This window comes from Protopterus annectens, chromosome 2.part0, assembly GCF_019279795.1.
Source record: "Protopterus annectens isolate FY-2018-M chromosome 2.part0, PAN1.0, whole genome shotgun sequence".
In the NCBI taxonomy this organism is placed as follows: Eukaryota; Metazoa; Chordata; order Ceratodontiformes; family Protopteridae; genus Protopterus; species Protopterus annectens.
This window is the reverse complement of record NC_056728.1, coordinates 467,523,641-467,546,394: the sequence shown is the minus strand read 5'-3', so window position 1 is coordinate 467,546,394 and position 22,754 is coordinate 467,523,641.

The following is a 22,754-nucleotide window of genomic DNA, read 5'->3' as shown; positions in this document are numbered from 1 at the left end:
CTTTCAGAGTATTGAGTAAACAAAGTAACAGTAACAGACAATCAGATATTAAAAGCAATTGATATAACTAGGAAATCAGTTTATTTTCAAAAACTGATGTACACGCAATTGATGATTTGGAACAATGCATATTACACACATCTTAGATTACATAAATTTAACCCTAGGAATTCTCCAATTTGTCCATACTGTGCAGATCAAACAGCGGATCTTCTTCATATGTTCTGGAGTTGTAAATGCATATATAAACTTTGGAACTCTCTTAAAGTACAACTGCAAAAGATGGGTTATCAAAGTTCTACACTGTCATGGGAATTTATGATTCTACACATTCCTCCAAGAGAGCTTTCCAGATCACAAACTATTATTTGTATGAATATTTTTTTGCTGATGAAACTCTATATAGCCACAAATTGGCTAGAACCACATAAGACATCATGGAATAATTTTAAGCTTGTGGCTATAAAACATATACTAGCACATAAATTACTTCTGAAACAAACTAACAAAAATATTAATAACCCGAAAATATGGGAAAAGGTCTTCAATATTATATTAGCATGATACAGATTTTAGGAATATATTAAATATAGGAAGCATTTCATGTAGATATTGTATATATGGTTTGTAGTAGTTATAGTGTATTATGTGTGTGATGTTTATTGTATTTTTGTAATGTTTTTGGAAAATATATTTCAATAAAAATTTATTATGGAAAAAAAAAAAGAAAACACTGACCATAGATTACACCATACCTTGTTTACTAGGATACGCACTGGCAACTTTGGATTTAAGGAAGCATCTGAATTGCCACATGCTTGACAAGTATAGAAGTGTATAAATTCCCCTGTTGCAGACTAGATTCAGGTATCCAATAAATCCTAAATGCCCAGAATACATCCAGTATATTACTTTTGTATAAAAATGGAAAACATTTAATGTTAATGCAGACATTTTTGAAATCATGTGTGCTGTTTTTGTGAAGCATTAACATTGAGTTTACTGCAGAATTTATGAACTTCATCACATAATTTATCTTTATAAAGGAGAAGGAAATTTTATATGCTTTAAGTAACTGTAGATTACCTTGGAGTCCTAATCTCAATTTTGCCTTAGGGAAAATGGTACCCTGAATGAGTCTATTTTACATGACTGACTTTTTAAAAAGTCACATTTCACAGAATTGAGACCATGTGATTGACCATTTGAAAAGTCATAGGAATTGCACTGAGATTGCGGTACAGTAGGTATCAGGGAATGTGTTATTTTCCCTACTGTAGTGAAATCTGGTGTGAGTGTGTGTGTGTGTGTGTGTGTGTGTGTGTGTGTGTGTGTGTGTGTGTGTGTGTGTGTGTGTGTGTGTGTGTGTGTGTGTGTGTGTATATATATATATATATATATATATATATATATATATGTGTATATATATATATATATATATATATATATATATATATATGGGTGCACTTCTGCAGTGGTGCAGCGGTAGTGTTGTTGCCTCACAGCAAGAGGTTCTCCTGTTCCATTCTCAGCTGGAGTGCGAGAAGTGCCTAATGTGTGGAGTCTGCATGTCATCCCCGTGGCTGGGTGGGCATTCGAAAGACATGCGTAAATGGGCATGCCTTCATTGAAGGCTGAACATCAAGCTGGCACCTCAGCGTTCGTGAAAATCTACTGTCAATCATCAACGGACCGGAGTTCTGCTGTGGTGACCCCTAACCAGGAAAAGCCGAAAGACAACAACATATATATCTATGGGTGTACTGCTTTTAGTTTAATTACATTTGGTCGAAAATAATTTCAGGCAGCCCAATTCACCAAAAATGCATTTCGCTGAAAACCCATGTGGTCGAATTCCATTTGGTCAAAAATGGAATATAGCCCCTGCCCCACTGACTGACCCTGGAGTGAAAATATAAAGTTAGAGGGGTGTGGGGGGCACAGCTCCCCACATTGGGGGCTGTGGGGGGCATAGCCCCTGACATAATTGCAGTGTATTCACTATTATGTACTTGTGTATCCATTAAAATATATTGAAACATATAACATCAGTAAGAACTAGTTGCAAAATGTGGGGGGCTGTGCCCCCACACCCCTTTACTTTATATTCTCACTCCAGGGTCACACTGCAGTGGGGCAGGGGCTATATTCCATTTTTGAACAAATGGAATTCGACCAAATGTGCTTTCCATCAAATGTGCTTTCATTGAAGTAGGCTGCCTGAAATAATTTTTGACCAAATGTAATTTGATAGAACCATACACACACACACACACATATATATATATATATATATATATATATATATATATATATATATATATATATATATTAGTAAATGGTGTGGGGTTATTTTGCTGATGTTCCACTTTTTAAACAGTCATTCACATGATTTTGATTATGTGAAATTTGATATATTAAAAGTCAGTCATGTAAAATAGATCCTTCTGGATATATTGCCAATAATCTGAGTTATGTTTGCTTAGCATAAGCTCATATACTGCCATGAAATTATTTTAATTTGCTCTGATTACAATCTATAGCCACAAGATAATGCATCTGTAACACATCTTTATGCTTCTGATCCACTTGTACTGAACTTTTAGTGCCTTTACTCCAATGGGGAGAGCCCAAAAGAGGAGCAGATGTTCACCTGAACATCTCTCTCTTGGGTGAGAAATGTTATATAGGTTCTTTAAAGCACTATGTGTGTGCGTGTAATATTGTACCCAGCAATTTCAATTATCTTGGCAATTTAGTAACAACTAAGTGTCCAAGTACAGTGGTAGGTTAGAAGTTTAGCTTTTGTATTTGCCTATGGTGATTAATTGCTCACTTGTAATGTAAATAGTTGATGTAGAGTAAAGGCCTGGGCTTAACATTTAAAATCCATTAACTCAAGATCCAAATTAAGTTGATTAGCCTAAGCAACAAATAAATGAATGCAGTTGCACATCAATTTAATTATTTTATTTAACCATACATAACTTTTAGGGATATTAATATGTCAAAAAGTGTAAAAAATAGTAACGAGGCCATGGACATTTTGATTGCAGCTCTCCACCCATTTAATTGAAAATGCAAACATCTCAAGTTGTGAAACCAAACATAAGCTTTCCTTCAACAGGTTACAAGTTGTGTTTGAGCACTTTAGTATAGCTAGGATGCAAAATAATACCTAAATACTAAGGGGTTGACAGCCCACAAGGAATATTTTGTGCTTAAATATCATAAGTGCTCAAGTTAAAGGTAATCAGTCCTGACTTACTAAGGTTTCACCCAAGTCTTGAATGGATACCAAGGTGTCTAATAATTCCATTAATAATGGCAACTCATTTCAAGGGTTTTGGGTTAACTTAATGTGAAAAAATTGTCTGCAAACATAATGATTTTTGTTTCTGTTCCCTTCAGGGTCTAACCCTTCAAGTCTTAAGTTTTACTAATAATTTGATTAGAGTGCTTGACCACAAACAGAAAAAGAAAAGCAAGAGCGGACAATCTTGCCTAGTGCCTCTTTCAAAAGAGAATTATTTAGATAGGATGTCATTCTTTAGAACTTTAGACCTAGGGGGAACTATAGAGGATTTGCACAGCCTTAACAAAGCCTAATGGAAATTGCATAACTGTCAATATTTCCAAGATGTTCATTCAGGACTTAGATGTAACCTTAGTAAGTCAGGACTGATTATCTTTAACTTGAACACTTATGATATTCAGGCACAAAATATTCATTGTGGTCTGTCAACTACTTAATATTTGGGTATTATTTTGTATCCTAGCTATACTACTGTCTGTAACAGGACTGCTTATTTTATTTCTTGAGTGACCCTCATTTGTGTGTGTCTCTGGGCTTGCTAAATTGCAGACCTTTGTTCAAAGTATATTTTTGTAGTCCAAGATGAATTGACAGCTCCCTCCACCACACATTTGTAAACATGCTGATACTTTGCAAAAATTACAAGAAAACATATTTTCTGACATTTTTCTAATGCCACAGACATATTTGATATCACATTCAAGTCATCTTAAAATATAAAGTAGTATAAACAACAAACATTTAAACTTTAAAGCTTAGCATTTCAGTACTGTGATGCTGCTTATGTAAATTTGTCAAAAGAGGTAACAACTGCCTTTGAAGCTTTGACTGGTGTAATTGCCCACTTTTGCTATGAATGCATTGGATGCAGCTATGAATCAGTGTAAGTTCTCTTCCCATCTGCAATAAAGACAATGGAAGACAGTTTCATACCTCTCTGTCGTGTTACAACAGCCTGAGCTCCTGACATCAACAGGACTAATTCCATATAAGATTGTCAGCAGTGCTTGTAAACAAATTTCTTTATGTCTGTGGTATGTCATGCAGGCATAGATAAATTTCTCAGCAAATTATGTGAGAAGTTAAGCTTAGAAAAAAGTGGGTGTTCTTTCCCTTCCCTTGATTCCAAGGCAAGGAAATTAAAGTGTTATAAAGTGCAAGCAGGTTTCAGGTGCATACACAATACTGGTATCATATTGTAAGGAGAAAAGTATCCTAAGAGTTAAGTTAAATTATAGTAGAGGGTTGAGTTTTCCTTAAAAATGTCTAGGTCACAATGCCATAAATATTCTTGTACAGATTCTTCCCAACATCTACCATCCCATACAGAAGCATGATATACGTTTTGATAATACTCTTTAAATATATTATTTACGGTTTGTCAAACATACAAATGGAGTCATCTTGAGCTCTTTGACTTCTGTTCCTTATGGTGATAAGCCATTAATTTACCAGATTTATTCACCATTACCTATAATGTGATAGCCTGTCTTTGTAAATATATTTGTGCTCTTGCCACAGTTAACTGGCTATGCTTCTGCTTGTATTTTTGAGGACATCTTGTGATTTAAAGCATGTTTGTTTACAAAATGAGGTAATCATGTAACCTCTTTCTGTGCCACTTTGATGTCCCCATCAAAGCTGGCATACAATTGAACTTTAGCCAAAGTACATAAATTCTTCATTTCCAGTTTAAAAGATTACTCCCACACTATTACAGCCCTACTTAAGGTGTGGTCATTAAATAAAGCATTTTAACTCCCTTTTGAATGAAATGAACTATGTTAGGGTATTTTGATATTAGAGGTTATAATGTCAAAGTTCTCTCCTTTTTTAATATTTGGTAAAGGTATAAAATGTGTGACATGTCACCATTGTGTGGTCTGTGAAAGCAGCAGAGTTAAACTCCATTGCAACTCTTCGATTAACTACTTCACTAGAAAGCAGCCAATACTCTAACCTACTATATGATTTGTCAGATGGAGAAATAAAAGTACATTTTTAATGGTCAGGATGCTGTAAGCACCAAAAAACTCAAGTAGTTTGCAATGCTCCTTCCATATATGTAATGCATGATACATTTTAAGGTTATCTGAGCTAAGGGCTCAATTCTATTTCTGTCTGAATCTAAAACTGTATTGAAGTCACCTGCTATTAGTACAGGGGTACTATCCTGCCTTAAATCCACTAATACATTCAAATATTGTAAAACTGGTTCAGGAGCATCCTTATTATAACTCTGTCTCTCTCTTAATATATATATATATATATATATATATATATATATATATATATATATATAAGTAGTACTCCTTCAGGGGTTCACAATTTCACCCATATTCAGCATCACTTTTTATCAAGTCTAAGTGGAGGGGTGGCACAGTGGCACAGCTGATAGTGTTGTCACCTCAGAGCAAGAGGTTTCCGGTCTGATTTTTGGCTGAGGTGTTTTCTATGCAGAGTCTGCATGTTTTTTTTCTGTGTTCATGTGGGCTTCCTCAGGGTGCTACAGTTTCTTCCCAAATTCCAAAAACATGCAGTTGGTAGATTGGGCACTCTAAATTGGCCATGGATGTGAGTGTGTATGCAAGTGTTTGGTGTGGAGGAACAACGATGGTAGGGCTAGACATCCAGTGGTGTGAACCTTGGCTCTAGATGATTGTCACTGTTGAAATGACATCCCAGTTTCATGTGCAAAAATGGGAAAAGGGGGTTGTAGATGGAAGAATGTTATAGAGATCTGTGCCAATACACTCCATACCCCTATTAATACAACCCCCTTGGATTGCATATAAAACTATGGTTTAACATTCCTTCTTTCAAAAACTTTTGGAGGACTTTTATCCATTCAAGTGCACTTTTACATTCCTGCAGACACACAATGCCTGTTTTAGACATGTGTAGCCTAGACAAGTTTGTACTTGATGCCTTTTAACAGGGCCAGTTAAATCATGCACAATCAATGAAATTCCTTGCAACATAATAAACTAGAAACAATAATTAATACCTTATATTAACAAATAATTAACTACAACAGATATGTACATGTACAAGAAAAATATCATAGGTAAAATGTATGTACAGTAGGTAGAATGTATAAATATATTCCCTGACCTTTTATATTTGGTACGATTATGAGTCCCAACTCTCAAAATAGTAACAATGTACAAGTGCTATGGAGAAACCACAACAGGATTAACTAGGTTTGCAGTAAGATTCTCCCTTCAGTAAACTTTAATCTCACTGTTTTATTGTTAATTGATGCCCCTTGTTTGTGCAAGGAATGCTCCATTACTTTCTTGGAGTGATCTATTAAATTATTTTCTCCATCACAGACTGACTTTACAGTTTTAGTTATTCCATAGAAGGCTTATCGATTAGATTAATACTGTCCTGCTCTTAAGTATCTAACAATTTTCTATATTCTTCTACATTTGAACATCCATCAAAAAATATTGTTTAACTGGAACTTTGCACAGCCTTGAGAATTGCCTGAAGAGTGTTCTAACCCATTATTTGCCACTGTCGCACTTTTGAAAACTGTTCTAGCCCTGCAATTTTCATTATTCAAGGTGACACATTATGCTATTCTGCATTGCATTTGGCCTGCTGCAAATTGTCAGCATTATGTTTAGGGTCTAAATGTGCATTTGGTTGTAAATATTAAGACACTTTCATATGCAAATCTAAATAACATGCCAGTAATTATGCCACTTAAGTTACAAAGTGGCCAGGAATTAAAAAAAAGTGTGCATCTTGTTGTGATAGCACAATCTTGCAGCTTCTGTAATGTAGATACGGCAAGATCTTGAAATAAATTTCTTTAAGACCCATAAGGTAAATGGCTGACATTCCTTTGCAGTACACAGCAAAAGATCCTTGTCTGCAAAGGTCAAACAAAAAAATATTATCTGGCATACAGAAGCACTTGTTGAGCTTGCAGACCATATAGGCCTTTGAGCCTGCTCGATAATCAGCTTCAGTGAAAACTTGAGAAAAACGGCTACTGATAACTCATTCTCTAAAAATCCCAGCAGCTCTGGGTTTGACATAACTTTATATATTAGGCAGAGATCACCTCAGAGTAGGTGATATGCTATGGAGTAAAGCTGGAGTTTTTTGAGACAGTAAGTGTAGGGCATATGTTGGAGGCCAGTAATCCTTTTTGTGAGGTACTTCTGTGGACTTTCCAGCTGCTGCAGATGTTTTGGGAGGTACATTCCAAAAGGGGCATTGTACTCTATAATTGGTCTAATGAGTGTCGAGTAGAGGGGAACAAGGACCTCTTTTTTCCTGGATGAGAACCCTTTTCTGATGAGGTGTGCCACATAGAAAGATTTCCTAACTACTGTGCCGATGTGATTATCAAAGTTGAGACTACTGCATACCTGGGTCCCAAGGTCTCTTATCACACATTCAGTATTAAGTAGACTGCCACTTATGTGGTAGTTCATGGGTACAGAGTTTTTACTAAAGGGGATGACAATGCACATTTTCAAATTGAGCATGAGGCCATGGCTCTGACACCAGGCATCTGTCTCAGTGAGGCCCTTTTGTAGGATGTCCACATCATTTGGGGACTTGACTATGGCTCCTAGTTTGCAGTCATCTGTGAACTTCATTAGCCAAAGGCCTTCTGTGTTAGCCTGTACTTCAGAGAAGTAGATACCAAACAGGAGAGGTCCCAGGACTGAACCCTGTGGTACTCCACTTGTCACTGGTTTGAAGTCAGATTTGGAGCCTACAACTTTTACAGTGTGGGTACTGTTAGTGAGCCAGTTTGCAACACATCTTGTGACATAGGGATTTATACCTAGTTTAGTGAGTTTAGCTATAATTCCAGAATGGGGGATGGTGTCAAAAGCCTTGGCGAGGTCAAGATAGGCTGTGTAAACCACCTTATCCTCGTCTACGGCTTTGGTGACTGCCTCAAAGAAGTTGATCAGGTTCAGGAGACATGATCTGTCTTTCACAAACCTGAACTGGGTGGGGTCTAGAGTTTGGAGGTTACCAATGTCTTTGTTTATGAGTTCCATGGCCTTACAGACCAGGCTCGTCAGGCTAAAAGGGCGATAGTTCCCGGGATCAGTGGTGGCTCCCCCTTTGTGGAGTAGGATAACTGTTGCTGTGTGCCATTCAGTGGGCACAAAGCCTGGCATGAGGCTATGACTGAACATGGTGCTTAGGTGGGGAGCCAGTTCATTCTGAAGTTCGTGTAAAATGCAGCCTGGGATATTGTCAGGTCCCATGGATGCTGTGTTTTTGGCTTTAGAGAGTGCAGCTTTTACCTGCATAGATGTAATTACAGGGACTCTGCATTCCTCCTGTATAGATATGGGCCCTTTAGGGGGTGAGACAGGGGTAAAGTTAGCACTGAACCTATCTGCCAGGATGTTGGCAATATCAGTTGGTTCTGTAATTTTCATGCAACTCGGAGCAGATCTGGGTGTTGCCATTGAGATTCTTGACATATCTATAAAATGCTTTGGGGTTGTCCTTAGAATCAGTCACAATTTTGTTTTCATAGCTAGCTTTGGAGGATCTTATAAGGGATCTCAGCTTCTTACTGAGGCTGACAAGGGAGCTCCTCCACTCAATGGGATTTTACTCTCTTTTACAACAGTTTCTTCCTTCTGTTGTAGAGTTTGTTTATGGCAGGGGACCACCAGATTGGCTTCCTTTTTTGGTGGATAGCGTCTTGGTTCTGTTTGGGATAGCACGATCCATGCACTCGTGTAAGTGCTTATAGAGTGCATTTGTGTAGGATTCAGCAGTCGTAACTGTATTGTCCATCTGCATGGGTGTCATGAAGTTTGCCACTTCTGTCTTAAGAAGCATGAAGTTGGCTTTGCAGAAATTTTTTACCATGGTTTCCTTAATGGGGGATGGGGACGGGATGTGGATATCTAGGGTAACTAGCTTATGGTTGGCTCTGACCAACGAGGAGTTGACTTCAGGTGTGGAACACTGGTCACTCATGTTGGTGCTTACTAGGCCTAGGAAATTGTTGCCCTTGGTGGGGGTGTGGATAAGTTGATCCAGGGCATTGCAATTTATGAATTCCAGAAAGCGTTGAGTGAAGGAGTTGGTACATGAGTAGTTTTTCCAGTTAATGGTGGGGTAGTTGAAATCGCCAATTATTAGGGTATTTGGTTGAACACTAATATTTTCCAGTATATCAAGAAAAGAGGAGTGGAAATCCTAGGGCATAGAGGGGAATTTGTAGCAAGCTACAATTTGGATTGCAATTTTGCCCAGAGTTAGTTGCACTTGGATAACCTCAGATGCATTATGCTGAGCAACTAGCCTGGAGGTGTTGATATCCCTAATGAATATAGACACACCTCCACCTTTGGTGTTCCGGTCCAGGTTAGATGGCCGAAAAGTGTGGTATGAGTTATAGCCTGGTAATGCAGGGATGTTCTCTGGAGTCTTGAATCAGGTCTGTGACTGCACAGATATCGATGTTCTCCATTTTAAGGAGTGCCTTGAAGGAGTGCATTTTGAGATTTAGACTTCTAGCATTACCATCAGTTTTTGCTTGCCTATTCCTGTTACAATGGTGAATTTGTCATTTCACCTTGCCTGAAAAAGGCACTATAGGGCAGCAAGAAACTTAGCCAGTATTCAGAATCCCAGGGGTGACAGGTGCAGGCCATCTCTGGCAAAGCATTGTGGTCTGTCGACCATGTCTTCTCAGGCAGACAGTTACTGGATCCCCTTAGAATAACACCAGAAGCTTAGCCAATTGTTGAGTCAATCATTTTGTCCTTGTACTGCAATATCATTCTGGGCAATGGCAGGATGCTACTCAGGACTATGTTCATACCTGCCTGGGATACAAGACCAGAGAGCTCTTCCATGTCTTTTTTCATGTAGTCCAGGGAGGCACATCTCAGGTCATTCACATCAACATGGACAATGACAGAGTCATATTTGTACTTGTTGTGGAGTCACCTTAGTGCATGGGTTATGTAGTGGATCCTGGCACCCGACAGGCTGCTGACAGTAACCTTCTCCTTGTTTAGCCTGGTGAGTGGGACATCAGTGTGCCTGACTATAGAGTCACCTATGACTAGCATGTTGGGTATGTTGTTTTGCCTTATGGGCTGTGGTTGAGTGGCACACTGAGTCTGTGGGCTATGTGTCATTTGGGTTGTGTTGGGGGGGTGGAGGTTGCTTGTGTTTCTGCTTTGGAGGTCTCTGTTGCTTGAGCAGATTATTACTGAGAGCCTCCGTGAATGTTTTTATGTTTCTATGTGTGGATTTTAGTGGTGCAGGTTTAGTGTGATGAGTGTAGTGCAAGTGTTTACCTTCTCCTCTCGACTGTCAAGTTCAGTCTTGGTTGGAGAGAGCTTTACCTCCAGTTTGGCTAGATAAGTGCATCTCTCACAGGTTGTGGTGTTGGGTGGTAGGAGGAGAGGTTTGTCTGTATACATAAGGCAATTGCTAAATTGCCCTGAGATGCCCAGATTCATCAGATAGGCAGGAGAGAACACTGGGAGCTGACCATTGGACATTCCTGAGTAAAAAACTATTTTCCTCTAGACAAGTGAGGAAAGTGAGTACAAGAGCTGTTTTTCTCTAAGCAAGTGAGGAACGTAAGTACAAAAATGGTTTTCCTCTAGGTAATGAGAAAGGTTGAATGCTGTAGTAATTTTTAGCTTATTTAGTGCTTACAACAAGTTCTGAACAAGTGCTGAGCACGAATAAACAAATTCAAGTGTTAAAACTAAGAATCTGTCTCTGAACTGGAGTAGTTACAGGAAAGAAACAAAGCAAATGCGGGCTTTTATATCAGAAAGTTGAGACAGATGGAAAAGTTCCCCAAACAGCCAATAACTAAAATTTCTGGGCCAGAAACCTCTCCTTATGTGGTAGATAGGTTACCTAGTGCTTATCACTCCCACTGATAAGCTAGCAGGTTTCCTTCCAACACAGAAAGGCTTGGGGGACTCAGGAGCTTACAAACAGTCCTGGATACAGCAAATCTGTATTTGGACTAGACTAGTTACATGAAAGGGGGGAAACAAGTGCAAATGCGGGCTTTTAAATGAGAAAGTTGAGAGAGATGGAAAAACTGCCCAAACAGCCAATAACTACAATTTCTGGCTCAGAAACCACTCCTTATATGGGAGATAGATTACCTAGTGCTTACCACTCCCACTTATAAGCTAGCAGGCTTCTCTCCAAGACATACAGCCTTGGGGGGCTCAGAAGCTCACAAACAGTCCTGGATATAGCAAATCTGTATATGGACTAGACTAGTTACAGAAAAGGCAGGAAATGAGCATATTTTTTGTTGTTGTTGTTAAAGTTAAAGTTAAGCAGAACACATGGAGATTCTAGCAAAGTTTTTTATTTTGTAAAGGAAAGGGAGAGAGGAGAAGCAGAAGATAATTCAAGGTTAGGAAATTAAGTGGGTTGGGCTTCTCAAATATTCTCTCTGTATTAGGTAGAATGAGCTAATGACACTAGACTGAGAGGAGTGTCCCCGATCAAATTTACATTAGGGGCAGACAACTACAAAACCACCAAGTATAACAGCAAGACACCAACAGGAAGGAAGGGTGGGGAACAATACTACAGCTACTAGTCTACACTCTTTTAGACAGTAAACCCTACATAAATGTTTATCACAGCAAAAGAACAGCATTGAGCCACAAAATTAAAGTTTTTAAACAGCTAAAGGAGCAATAAGTCTCCACAGAATGCTTTTGATGGCAAACAAATCAGTTATATGATACATTCCTTGGCAGGAAATCAGAACAAACAAACAAGTGCTTAACAAGTAGAGACAATTTTCAGTTAATACCTTTCACACAGTGAAACTAGCTAAAAAGCTTTACAAACAGTGTGACAGTTAAAACCTTATTTATCAGGACCTGCAAGGCTGACAGTTTTAGTTATACCATGCAGATTAGTTAATAGCAAAAAATACAGCAAAAAGTATGCAGCAGGCGATAAAATGTGCTATATATAAATTGCTAGAAGCAATATCTAGTAAAAATATGCAAAAAAACAGGATACTTATTGTTATATATCTCAGATCAGAGTTGTTGTTAATGCCCCTCCTCCACTCAACAGAAATCCTCTCAAAGTTAGGGCTTAAATACCAGAAGTTACAACCTCAAACAACTTTTTTTTAAAAAAGCTCAAAAGACCCAATGAGTGCCTATTACAAGCCCTAGACCATCCAACCTCCACCAGCCACCAGACAATCAACACAATCCTGCCACAAAGGATAAGAAAGGCTTCTGCTAATTCAAGATGGCCTGGTCATGTGCTCAGAACAACCACTGCAAAAACAAACAGGCTCAGAGACAGCAAATCTTAACTGGGACAATATTACAGCTACTAGCCTACACTCTTTCTGACAGTAAACACTACAGAAATGTTTATCACAGCAGAAGAACATCAGTGAGCCACAAAATGAACATTTTAAAACAGATAAAGGAGCAAGGAGACTCTACAGAATGCTTTTGACTGCAAACAAATCAGTTATATGATACACTCCTTGGCAGGAAATCTGAACAAACAAACAGATGCCTAACAAGTAGAGAACATTTCCCATTAATACCTTTCACACAGTGAAACTAGCTAAAAAGCTTTACAAACAGTGTGACAGTAAAACACTTATTTATCAGGCTCTGTAAGGCAAACAGTTTTAGTTTAACCATGCAGATTAGTTAACAGCAATAAAATACAGTAAAACGTATGCAGCAGGCAATACAAAGTGCTCTCTCTCTCTCTCTCTCTCTCTCTATATATATATATATATATATATATATATATATATATATATATATATATAAATTGCTAGAAGCAATAACTAGTAAAACTAAGAAAAAAAACCAGGATACTTATTGTTATATATCTCAGATCAGAGTTGTAGTCAATGCCCCTCCTCCACTCAGCTCAATGTGTATAGACAGAAATCCTCTCAAAGTTAAGGGTTAAATACCAGGATATACAACCTTAAACAACTTTTTTAAAAAAAGCTCAAAAGAACCAATGAGTGCTTACTCCAAGCCCTAGACCATCCAACTTCCACCAGCCAGCAGCCAATCAACACAATTCTGCCACAAAGGTAAAGAAAGGCTTCTGCTAATTCAAGATGGCCCGGTCATGTTCTCAGAACAACCACTGTTAAAACAAACAGGCCAAGAGACAGCAGATCTGAACTGTGACAATACTACAGCTACTAGCCTACACTCATTTAGATAGCAAACACTACAGAAATGTTTATCACAGCAGAAGAACAGCAGTGAGCCACAAAATGAAAGTTTTTAAACAGATAATAGAGCAAGGAGACTTTACAGAATGCTTCTAACTGCAAACAAATCAGTTATATGATACATTCTTTGTCAGGAAATCAGAACAAGCAAACAGGTGCTTAACAAGTAAAGAAAATTTTCTGCTAATACCTTTCACACAATGAAACTAGCAAAAAAGCTTTACAAACAGTGTGACAGTAAAAAACTTATGTATCAGGCCCTGTAAGGCAGACAATTTTAGTTTAACCATGCAGATTAGTTAATAGCAATAAAATACAGTAAAAAGTATACAGCAGGCAATAAAAAGTGCTATATATACATTGCTAGAAACAATAACTAGTAAAAATAAGCAAAAAAAAACCAGAATACTTATTGTTATATATTATGTTAAAATAATGATCACATAAATAGTAATTAAGGGAGATGTGTCTTTCAGTGAAAAATGGAAAGCAAAACTTGCACTGTTTCCTCCCTTACCGTATCCCAGTCCTTTCATTTTTGTTCAAGTGTTCAATGCTGTATGATGCTTTCCTGTGGTCATTTTAAATTATTATATGTTGCATCTCCACAATCAAGTACAAAGTAAAATGATTCAGCATAACTCCAGTGAAAACAGTTTATTGTCTTCCATTTACATAAATTCTACTATTCATCCACCCAGAGTTAAAAAATAAAACAGTAATTAGAGGAAGGCTGATGTTATTAACTTAGAACTACTCAAAATAACTTATAATTTTAGGAGGGATAGTACATTTTCAGCATCCATCCAAAAATCAGGACAGGTCAGATGTATGCAGAAATCATTTTCTGGAGTCCATATTAATTCTATTCTGCTTTAAATAGCTTACCAATACTATATTAATTCAATCATTCACAGGCAGCTTTATATGTAGCTGTTTACATCAAATACTAACAAAACAGGTTAAGCTACCTAGGCAGTTAAACATTTCCCTGTGGTACATTTGGTTGTGGACACATGGCTGAAGTGACATTCATTTGCAGAGAAATATAGTTGTTGTGAATTCCCTGTGGAGAAATAGAAGAATGTGGTACCATGAGCACAACTTCAACAAACAAATGTACAGGGGGGGGGGGTAATGTCCATTGTCCCCAATGCAACATGAGACAGCAAGCAGTACAGCAAGCGTCAGCAGCAGGATGGCCTGTGAGCATGTCAGTGGCAGTAAAAATGCAGTGCGCAATGGGCAGTGACTTTATAATTGGTTTGTGTGAACCACCACCCCCTTCAGAAGTCTAGGGAACATTACTTAAAATGCATACTGGAGCATAAATGTGACAACAGTCTGAATAAGTTCACACATTCTGTGAATGAAAGCACTAACGAAATAAATCTTTAAAAGTTCTGCTGGTTTCTTTTTTTTTTAGCCATCTGGCTTGGATTACAGTTTTGCAGACTACAGTAGAATGCAATATTTCCTTCACACTTCTACATGTTGTAGTTACATATGCATGTACTGTACACAGAGCACAACATTCATTACTTCTTTTGCCCTATGCACTTGGTTATTAAAGCTGTTAACATAGCAATGTGTGCTTCTTTTTGTCCACAGGGAATTCTCAACAGCCTTATTTCTCTGCAGCTGAATGTCACTTCAGCCATGTGTCCCCAACCAAATGTACCACAGGGAAATGTCTCGCTCCCTAGGTGCCTGAACCCTCTGTGATCTCTAAAACATTCTGTATGTTGCTTATCCATAATCATAACAAGCAAAGCAAAATATTTTTACCTGACTCAAGTAAAAACAGTTTGTCATTCGCATGCATCTATCATTTCTACCATGCAGAGAGAATAGTATCTGACCACTGTATTAACTTTGTTGCACACATCACAGTTCAGCACATAAAGGTCATGTCAATTCAGTAGTACAAAAATAATTATATATGCATTTTCTTCTTTGTTATCGATTACAGGGTAGATAGGCTTATCTATGGACCATTTGTAGCCATGACCTGTGTACAAAGTCAATAAATTTTCAGGCATCATTTACAAAAGATAAATGCCATGGAAGCACATAACTTTAAGTACAATTTTGTTGTATGCAGTCTTATAAAATATGGAAGATTGAGCAGTTATGGAGTTCATGAGGATACAACATTCCATTCACAGCTTCATGACCATTTATGGAGTTGTATTTACAGTAAAAGAAATAGAAAGACAAGGATCCATTCCCACTGAGATAACTAACATTCCAGTAAGATTATACTGGCTTTGTGAGGCTGCATTAATTTTATTGTACACAAAAACTTAGTATCTAGAAACTGTGATACTTCAGACACATACAGAGAACACCTAGGCAAAAAGAATATTTCATTTTACTTTACATAATCCTAACATGCTATTTGATCCACTGTCAACATATGAATTTTACAGTATGTGCTTTACAGGCAGTATGACTGCATAGTGATGTCTGCAGTGATGAATGGCTGACTGACAGAGTCAATGACTGTGGCTGGGACTGAGACCTGGATTTCAGCTTGACAAGGTAGAGGAGGATTTGCAGATGAGGCTGTTGTACTAGTGGGGCCAAGATGGGGATTAGTAAGCTAAGAATACCTTACCTAAGCAACACCCTGAAAGGAAACATTAAACAGTTCTTGGAGAACACAATTAATGATAAGCCTCCAATTTTTAGTAAGTGTGAAAAAGAATCCAAAGACAGCAAAGATGGATGGGTTGTAATGTGACAGCTATCATATCAGAAAACAACGTGTACTTAACCACTCTTACCATGAATGATCTCAGGTGACCATAGTAGAGAATGATAATATATTGCATATTTTATGCATTGACGTATTTTGGTGAGGAAGAGTTTTCTTGGAGGACAATATTTGGAAAGTTAAGTATTGGATATTTGATATAAGAGGAAGTTGAGACACTGATGTACATGGAGAGAAGGATTTAAGGGTAAAGTGATGTATCTGAGTAGAATTAATTTGTGTATTTTTGCACGTTAGAAAAATTTCTTATTTGAAGAGTTATGGAGATGCTAAATAATATTACATAGGGTATGTAGGTGGAGTTAAATAAATTAAGCAGGACAATCTTTTATTATTGTTTTTTGAGTATATAAGGGCATAATCCACAATTAATTACATTATTTCCTACTGATAGATGCATAGTATTGATGGCCATCCTTATGGAGGTTTGTTGGAACAGCAGAAGGCAACAGATGTGAGACTGAGAAATTACTGTTATTTGAAGAGCAATACATACGATTTGGCTTAGTATATTGTACTGTGGTAAGAACAGCAGACTAATTTTGTTTCTCTGAGTTATGGTTGTGCACTGTTCCACAGAAATATCTGGATGCAGGTTATGTATAAAGAATTTAAAATAAATGTATGAAGTAGGGTTCAACTGCATGGATCATAGGAGCTTACTAGGCTAATGGCCCTGGGACCATTACAAGCCAAGTCAAGAGTTTATCCCTAAAAAGGAAACCTCAGTCAGCACCTGTTGCCCCTGTCAATGAGGGACACAGGTGGAACCCCTGGGACAAATTTGTGGTTTCCCATCCACTCATCAAGATTGTGCTTTAACAGGGTCAGTGACATACTTTGTTTGACTTGTATGGGAAGTCAATTCCAGAGACGGGGTAGCCTCTGGGAGACAAACATGTTTCTCCAGCAGGTTTTGTTGATGTTGCATATTAGATTTAAGCCTTTTGGGTAAAGTGCAAGGATTTATGGAGCATCTCTGGTAGGGCAGGGTCTGAGATTGCCTTGTAGGTGAGACACAGATCACCTCTGAGTAATCTGTATGATACCAAGAAGAGTGATAGTGATTTGAGCCTATTCACATAGGACAGGTGTTGGAGGCCATGGATTCTCTTTGTGAAGTATTTCTATGGCCTTTCCAGCTGGTGCAGGTGTTTGGATAGGTACATACCAAATGGAATGTTGTACTCAATTATTGGCGTAATGAGGGAGGAGTACAGAGAGGTAATAGCCTCCTTTTTTTCTGGATGCAATCCCTTTACTTATGAGATGAACCAAGTAAAAGGCTTTTCTGACCACTGTCGCTACACGATGGTCGAATGTGAGATTGTTGTCAACCTGTGCACCCAGGTCTCTCAACACAGGTTGTGTGCTTAGGGGGTTGCCATTGATGTGGTTATCAGTAGGGTCCGTGTTTTTGCCAAATCATATGATAATACATTTTTTCCATTTAATTTAAGGCCATGCCTTTGGCACCAGTCATTTGTTGCTGTGAGACCCTCTTGTGGTATGTTAACATCATTTGGGGAGTCAGTGACAGCACCCAACTTACAGACCTCCATGAACTTGGTCAGCCACAAGCCTTTGTCTTTGACTGGACCTCTGAGAAGTAGATGCCAAACAGTAGGGGTCCCAGGACAGATCCCTGGGGAGCACCACTAGTGACAGGACTGCTGGCAGAGGTGGAGGCACCTATTTTGACCTTGTAGGTCCTATCAGTGTGCCAGTTGGCCACCCACCAGATGATATAGGGATTTACATCTAGTTGTGTTAACTTTTCAATGATGCCTGAGTGGGGGACTGTGTCAAAGCCTTTGGCCAAGTCAAGGTAAACTGTATATAGTTACTTTCCTTCATCCAGGGCCTTGGTGACAGTCTCAAAAAAGTCAACCAGATTCAATAGGTAAGATCTGCCCTTGACGAATCCAAACTGGGTGGGGTCAGGTGCTTGGAGATTGCCTGTGTCCTTGTTTATGAGGTCCATAATAATACTCTCCATGGTTTTACAGATCAGACTTGTCAAGCTAATGGGGTGATAGTTCCCAGGGTCAGTACTGGCACCACCTTTGTGCAAGGGGGATGACACAGGCAGTTCTCCACTATGCTGGAATGAAGCCTGTACTTAGGCTGTTGTTGAACAGGGTGCTCAATGGCAATGGTTCCACTATTCTGTACTCTTGTGTATGCATGAGAGGTATGGGGTCAAAGCAATGAAGGTACATGAGTGAGTATGAGAAGACAACCTGTTTTGTTTCCCTCCATCTTTACCTACACGTTCCTAGCTCTCTAATGCCCATATCCTGTCCAGGACACTGACTCCTCTGACCTGACAAAAAGGGAATCATTCCAACCTGCAGTAGCATCACAGGGTCTCCTATCCTTGTTCCCAAAAGTTTAAAAGGAAGCAAGAAAGTATGTGGTTTTCCTAAACCTAACAGTAAACTGTAGAGTTGTGTTAATTACTGGTAGGTAGTTGAAAGGTGGCTTCTAAGCCAGGACAGTCAGCATTGTTTTTGACCACTATATGGCACCCTCACACAGTTCTAGCACCCTTTATCTATCCCACTATCCCATAGCATCATCTAAAAGTCCTTGTCTTATCCCCAGTCTTGCTGCTATTAAAGCCCACCTTTATCTTCTTATTTCTACCTGTAGCTTTATAGCATGCATATTATCTTATTTCTCTATCCATAGCATATTCAAATATATTTCCTTGTCCTAATATTGCTGCTCATTAGTCCACTTGTTATCCTAACCTCGTCTCTTACTATAAAGTTACTTACCTTTCTTAAAAGCTTCTTTCACTGATTGATTTTTTTTCTTATGCTTCTTCCTTCTCTTGTCTTCACCCGCTCCGTTCACCCAGGGGGCTCACTCCACTCCCATACCCTACCCCCAATTCCCAACCCCCCCAGTGGTCCTAGACTTATACTTCCTAAAACACTCCCCCTTTCCAATCCAACAAATCAGATAATTCTACTAACCTAATCTTTTACACCACACCCATCTTCCGCATAACCTATAGTTAGTTCCCATTACTTAGAGTAATATAACCTACTCTCTTATCTTTACTTTAAATTAGACCAGTCTTACCTATCTTATAGCACCTATAATTAAAATCAGCATCATGCCTATAGTAACTAACCATACTTCTACCAAAATACTTCTCATTGCCACACTTGTTCTACCCTCAGCATATCTCCTAACTTCCTTCCAACATCTGAATTATTCTCAATTTCACTATCCTCATAAACAAATAACCATACAAGCTCTCACTACCTCTCTCAGTCATATAAATATAACATCTACACCAAGCTACCTTCTACCAAAGTACCACAGACTGGCCCACATTAAATACAATACCATAATAACCAGAAAAGCCCAGTACCATATCAGTAACACACATAATCCTTTGCTCAGGCTTAAAAGATAATCCTTAGAAGATGGAGACATCCATCCTAATCGAGGCCCAGCCAATGTCCTAACCACTAATTCTCATACTCTCAATCCCTCTAACCCACTCTCCCCTACCAAACTCCCCAACTCACTCCTGATAGCACATCTCAATATCTGTAGCATAAATAACAAAGTGGCCCACCTCCATGCTCTCTTGGATGTATACTCCTTTGACATCCTATGTTTGAAAGAAACATGGTTAAAACCCAGAACTCAATATAATGAGATCATACCTCCAGGCTACAATATATTGAGATGTGATCGCAACAGAAGAAAGGGTGGGGGAGTAGCAATTCTATTCAAAGATGGCCTAATAGTTACCTCTTCATCCTACAACCCTCCTACAGACAATAATGCTGAGGTTCTCATCTTCAAAATTCAGCTCAACTCTAATAAAGACATATATATCATATGTATCTATTTACCTCCTGGGAACAACATCAGCACACTAGAAAATATACTTAGCTGGGTCTCTTCAACCTTCCCACAAGAAACTAGTTGACTTTAATATTGATTGGAAGACCATCAATACTGAACATCCAGCCTCCCATATTAACCTTCATGGCTTCTCTCAAACCATTACCTTAGAAAACCTGAGAGCAGAATGAAGAGGCACACACTGAGGTTAATGTAAAGCGCTTTTCGCTTAACAACATACATATCATAAACTTCACACAAACATGAAAACATTAAATGCATTTAAATACACAAAAGTAGCCAATCAAAATGATTCTAGGCACATTTCTTTCAAACCATTACCTCCCCTACTAGAATCAACAAACCAAATAAAAAAGAGACTACCTTAGACTGGATTCTTATTAATAAGTTCCACCAAACTTATAAGGTAGGAACCTTCCCTGATAATGTAAGTGACCACTCATTTACCTTCATAATCATGGAAAAGATTAATATTTCTCAGCCCACAACATATAGGACTATTCAGAACAACAAGCATTTTAACCTAGAGCTATTCCAAAGTGAACTTAGTGCTTGCAATTGGTCTCCTCTAAAAACCCTACCACTTAAAGAGGCTGTTAAATACTTCAACTCTAGATTCTTAGCTATCCTTGACCAGCATGCACCTAAGCTTACCATGAGAATAAAGTCAAAACCAGCTCCTTGGCTCTCTAAAGAAACCAGACAAAAAATCCTACACAGAAATAAAACCTGGGCTAGGTGGCGAAGTACCAAAAATACAGCAGATCAACAACTAGACAACATAGAAATATGACAAAAAAGCAATACTCTCAGATAAAAAAGACTTCTACTGTAAAATGCAGTAAACACACCAAAATAACCCACAGAGATTCTGGGCAAGTATCAGTAGACTCCTATACCCTGGTCACTCCAGTACACCCAACAGACGCTAACCATGAACCCCACATTGAAACCATTAACACCTTCGATACCTTCTTTACTGAGGCCATGCAATCTCTGGCCAGCCAGCTATCCCCTGACAACTCTAGCTTTCTGATTCCCAATACTAGCTCTCTTCCCACATTTCGATTGCAACCCATCTCTACCAATCTTATTTACAAACTCATCCAAAAACTGAAGCCTTGTACTCCATCTGCTGACCAGATCCCAGCTGAATATTTGCAAAAAGCAGCTACATCTGTAGCCTATCCTATATCTATACTTATAAACAGAACCATTAATGAGGGAACATTATCCCCCTACATAAAGGTGGCAACTCAAATGAATACTCTAACTATTGACCTATAGCTCTACTATCCCCTTTAACTAAAATCATGGAAAGATGCATTCATCATCAGCTACTTTACCATTTAATTCAACACAACATACTAGCTAATACCTAGCATGGTTTTAGGCATAGTACCACTACTGCCCTCTTATCCTTCACTGATTCTATTAACAGAAACCGTAATAATAAGATTCTCTCTTCAGCTCTCTTTATTGATCTTTCAAAAGCTTTCGACATGAAAACCACCCTTTGCTTATAAACATTTTCAAATCACTTTCTCTTGATACTCTAGCTATATAATGGTTTACTTCCTACCTCAGCGATAGGCAGCAAGCAGTGCTTTGGGAGAATAATTTATCATCCCACCTGCCAGTCACCCTGGGTGTTCCCCAAGGCTCTATTCTAGGTCCTCTACTATTCTCAATTTTCATCAATGATCTGCATTTAGCTATTCCTCAAGCTACCTGTATACAATATGCAGATGATGCTACACTTATCTGCACAGCCAATTCCTCCTCTGAACTGCAATCCCTAACTCAGAAGGTGTTTAACACAGTACAGACTTGTTTTTTCAAATGTTGTCTTCTCCTGAATCCCAAAAAAACAAAACTCCTGCTCTTTACTCCTAACGGTAAGTTCACCGCGATAAACTACTCAGTTATCTCTAAAAATGGTGCCCTCATTTTTCCTGACTCTACCACCAAACTCCTAGGAATTACAATAGATAACAACCTTAACTTCATCACTCATATTAACAACACTATAAAAACAGTTAACAGAAAAATGGGCTCCCTATAGAGGATCAAACCTTTCCTTACTTCTACAGCTAGAACTACTATTGCCCACTCTCATCTTATCTCTACACTGCTCTATGTATCACCAATTTACACAAACCTAACAAAAAACAACCTGCTCAAACTAGCTAGCACCTATGATAACACTTGACCGATTTGCCACTGGTAATCCCTTCAGAACCCATCACTGTCAGAACCTAAAACAACTAGGATGGCTTGAACTACAAAATCATCTTCAATTCAACCAACTTACCATTGCCCATAACGTTCTTAATCAACCTAACAAAACTTCAATACTCTCAAACCTCATAACCCCTTATCAAAATCTTAATACCTTACGCTCATCAAATAAATTAACGAGGGAACCATCCCAGCCATGTGGAAAATTTCTCACGTTATCCCCTTACATAAAGGTGGCAACTCTGTTCTCAAACACAGCTGGAAAAAACTGGAACCTTCTACCTAGT